Source organism: Eumetopias jubatus, unplaced genomic scaffold (assembly GCF_037043125.1).
Source record: "Eumetopias jubatus isolate StellerSeaLion01/CBP00866 unplaced genomic scaffold, mEumJub1_p1.0 scaffold_5, whole genome shotgun sequence".
Classification (NCBI taxonomy): Eukaryota; Metazoa; Chordata; class Mammalia; order Carnivora; family Otariidae; genus Eumetopias; species Eumetopias jubatus.
Genome location: NW_028274811.1, coordinates 81,892,044 through 81,896,269, shown reverse-complemented (window position 1 = coordinate 81,896,269; position 4,226 = coordinate 81,892,044). Strand labels below are relative to the sequence as shown.

Genomic DNA, 4,226 nt, shown 5'->3' with positions numbered 1-4,226 from the left:
AATAATAGAGCATTGCAATTTTATATTAGAATTATAAATCATAGGGAAATGTTTTGCCTATAGCACAAAAAGAAAAACATTTGTTTGGCTTGTAAAAGACTCTCCTCAATTTGCTATCCACTAAATATGTGATACTTTATTAGAAGTGCCATCAAAGTAGAGGGAGCAGAAAGTTATCAGTCCAATAACTAAGGAGATGTTTTATCCTTATTTAAAACTGTTGCATTAATCAGGACATTATACATTACAAAATGTGTATTCATTTTTCAGGTTTACAATAAAGAATAGAAAAAAAAACACAGAATATAAAGTATGGAAGTACAAGGATCAACTGTGGCCTTATTACTGTTTTCCACACCATATTTTTGTTTGTTTATTTATTTTGTTTTCATAACAAGCTATGAAATGGTCATATATTTGTATTCTCTAGGCTAATGCTAACACACTTTTCCCCCCGAAAAAATTTCCTCACAGAAAATAGTATGTTTTTTATTAGACCAGTTGTGGAGTTGTAGTTTTTAGAAAACCTAGATGAATTCTAATGTGTGTGTGTGTATGTGTGTGTGTGTGTGTGTGTGTGTATACATGTAATTTATAAATGAACCTTTCAAATGTATCAAGTATGAACCTAACATAAACCATATTACCAGTTGTTATATTTTAACATTCTGATATAGTACTAAAATACAGATAATACAAACGGTAAATCTTAATGTGTTATCTTCAAAATGTTTCATTTTTGCATTTGAAATCATTCTCAGAGGGCTTATTTGAAAGCAAATGTTAAAGCTCACTGGGAGGATGTCTGTTATCTTCAGCTGCTCCTCATTCCTTCCTTGAACCCACTGAAAGCTGGGTTGGAGGAAATGAGCTGAATCTGATATAGTCCAGCTGAAGCTGAATCTTCCTTTGCCAAGTCTTTTGGAAAAAACAGCAGAGAATTTTTTTTCTTTAAACTTAGGGACTTAAGACAACTTTGAAAAGCTAATAAATGATTAGGTAAAAAATGGGTTATTTTGGGTAAACATGAGAGAAAATGTACCGAAACGACTCATCATAGTTGATATTTGAATAAATAACATATTCAAGACATTTTCATTAAAATCTTTTGTCAGGTATCTCATTTTAAGATCAGATAAAAGAGGGGTGCCTGGATGGCTCAGTGGGTTAAGTGTCTGCCTTCAGCTCAGGTCACGATCCCAGGGTCCTAGGATCAAGCCCCGCATCAGGCTTCCTGCTCAGTGGGGAGCCTGCTTCCCCCTCTGCGTGCCCCCCCAGCTTCTTCCTTTCTCCTCTGCTTTTCCATTTTCCGCCTTCTTCTCCCCCTCCTCCCTGCTTCTCCCTCTCCCCCCACTTCTCCCTCCTCCACTCAAAAATGAGACTTTCTAAGAATAACAAATAAGATAAGGTATCAAAAATTAAAATAAGGTAAAATAAGATAAATGGAAATTAAAAGAATTATATATGTGGTAAGCAGAATAATGTCCCTTATCGCAAAGTTGTCCCCAGAACCTGTGACTATATTTAGTTTTATGACAAAGGGGAATGAAGATTGAAGATAGAATTAAAGTTGCTACTCAGCTGACCTTAAAAAGGCAGATTACCCAAAATAATCTAGATGAATCTAATTTAAGTGCAAGAGTACCTATAAGTAGGAGAGGGAGGCAAGAGTGTGAGTTGAAAGAAGGTGTGACTAGGGAAGAAAAACGTAGTGAGGAGTAATTTTGCTATTACTAGGGATGGGGGATGGCCGCTGTGAAGGTGGGCATCATCTAAAGCTAGAAAGGGTAAGGAAACATATTATGCCCTGAAGACCCCAAAAGGAGTGCCGTACTGCTGGTACCTTGACTTTCTTTTGGTTGAATGAGACCCCGGGTGGATTTCTTTCTTTTTTTTTTTTAAGATTTTATTTATTTATTTGACAGTGAGAGAAGGAACACAAGCAAGGGGAGTGGGAGAGGGAGAAGCAGGCTTCCTGCTGAGCAGGGAGCCCGATGTGATGCTCCATCCCAAGACCCTGAGATCATGACCTAAGCCGAAGGCAGACGCTTAACGACTGAGCCACCCAGGCGCCCCCCGGGTGGATTTCTGAACTACGAAACTGTAAGTTCGATATTTTTGTTGTTTGAAGCTATTACATGTATGGAGATTTGTCAAAGTATCAATAGGTAACTATTGAAATACATCATATTTTTTGTGTCATGGAAAAAATGAATAAAACATTGTAAATCTGTATATATATTGCATAATGTGGATTGACAAAAACCTTAGTTGAGTCAATGTGACAATACTGTTGACAATTTAAAATATGTCCTTGGTCTCTATAATTCCATTTCTGGGAATTTATCCTAAAATTACTTTTACACATACAGAAAATGATATATGCACAAAAATACTGATTTGAGAAATTTTTTAAACTTAAAATATTTGAAATAACTGAATATAAATCAAGAGATAATAGCTTTATGTGCATTGGTGTTTGTGTGAGTGTATTGCTTTCATAGACTCTATAACAGCTATCGCCTCAAAGAAAGATACACTGGCCCATGGAAACAGATGAAGGTTAATTACTTTGAAAAGTACAAATTTTTGAAGAATTGTGTATTGTACCACGTGTATAAACAACTTATTAGAAATGGGTTTAAAATTAATATCCTGAGGGGCGCCTGGGTGGCTCAGTTGGTTAAGCGACTGCCTTCGGCTCAGGTCATGATCCTGGAGTCCCGGGATCGAGTCCCACATCGGGCTCCCTGCTCAGCGGGGAGTCTGCTTCTCCCTCTGACCCTCTTCCCTCTCGTGCTCTCTATCTCTCATTCTCTCTCTCTCAAATACATAAATAAAAAAAAAAAATCTTAAAATTAATATCCTGAATTTCAGGGCTAATGGATGGTATTTTTTTTAAAGGATACAGAGGTGTGGGTGACAGTCAGAAACTTAAGTATAGTTGGTTTTCCAACTGTGGCCCACTTTTTGCTGAGGATAAAGTTAGGTTTTGCTGACCTACTCTTACATTTTACTTAAATCATGAGAGAGAAATTGTAACAACAGTTTTTGTCACAGGATTAGTGAAAAGAACATGAGAAACTGAGTAAACAGATATTGCAGAACAGCTGATGATTATCTTGTTTGGAACATACAGAAGTCATTGGCACTCTGATAGCCCTTCTAATGGGCCTCTGATAGCCCTTCTAATGGGCCAGTCTTCAGGTGTATCAGCATAAACAATAATGAAAACAAAGGTCCCATCCTAGGAAGGGCTTGTGCTGAAGATGAATTATACTTTTGCATTTGGGAGTTCCAAAGGAGATGACTGTATTGGTAGATCTCTTTGAATTGTGCTGTAGGTAATGTAAGAAAAATCCTCTATTTACACCTGCTTCTTTTAAAGGTAGAAGAGAGAAATGGAAACTCTCCCAATGAAACAGAGATGCTGTTCACAGAGGCACATTATACTACTCTGGCATTTCGCCCAATACAGAAAGTTTTAATAAAGAACCTCTGATAATGCCTAAATTCAGCAATTGGAAGAATATTTATCAGGTTGAAAACTTGAAACAGTCAATTTAATCTTGGTTCCAAATTCCCCACAAAAATATTGTGATGGATGGCTGTAAGAACCTCCTAAGAAATGTTTGTGTATCATGTGTTGCAGAACAACCCTAAGGGTCCTAGACTGGTGGCTATACACAGGATAGACAGGTACCAGTGGGCCGGACAAATGGATAACACACAGTAGCTGGGCACTTGGTGGAGTATAGCTCGGAGGAACAGCTTTATTTCTGTAAAATGAAAATGAGTCTAATGTTGAGTGATTCAAGAAACAAACAAACAAAAAAATCACAATAGGGATTAGGGTGCACAATGGTGAATTATCTCCTAAAGATTATGAATATTTTCTTAGCTATACTTTCAATTTTTATTTAATTTTACATGAAACTTTATGTAATCCTAATGAATGTACCCAGTTAATAGAATGAAGATACTGACCTGTGATAAGATTCCATAAATTTTGGGAGCACCTGTGTGGCTCAGTTTGTTAAGCATCTGACTCTTGATTTTGGCTCAGGTCATGATCTCAGGGTCATGGGATAGAACCCCACATTGGACTCTGTGCTCAGTGGGGAGTCTGTTTGAGATTCTCTGTCCCTCTCTTTCATAAATAAATATAGAAAAAGATTCCATGATTTATGAAAAGTTACCAGTTTAAATTTAGTACTTAATTTTTT

At 36.8% G+C, this 4,226-nt stretch overlaps 1 pseudogene; it reads left to right on the top strand.

Moving 5' to 3' along the window:
- The first annotated feature begins 1,739 nt into the window (after positions 1-1,739).
- LOC114208607 (protein BTG4 pseudogene) lies at positions 1,740-3,736 on the top strand (annotated as a pseudogene).
- The last annotated feature ends 490 nt before the right edge of the window (positions 3,737-4,226 follow it).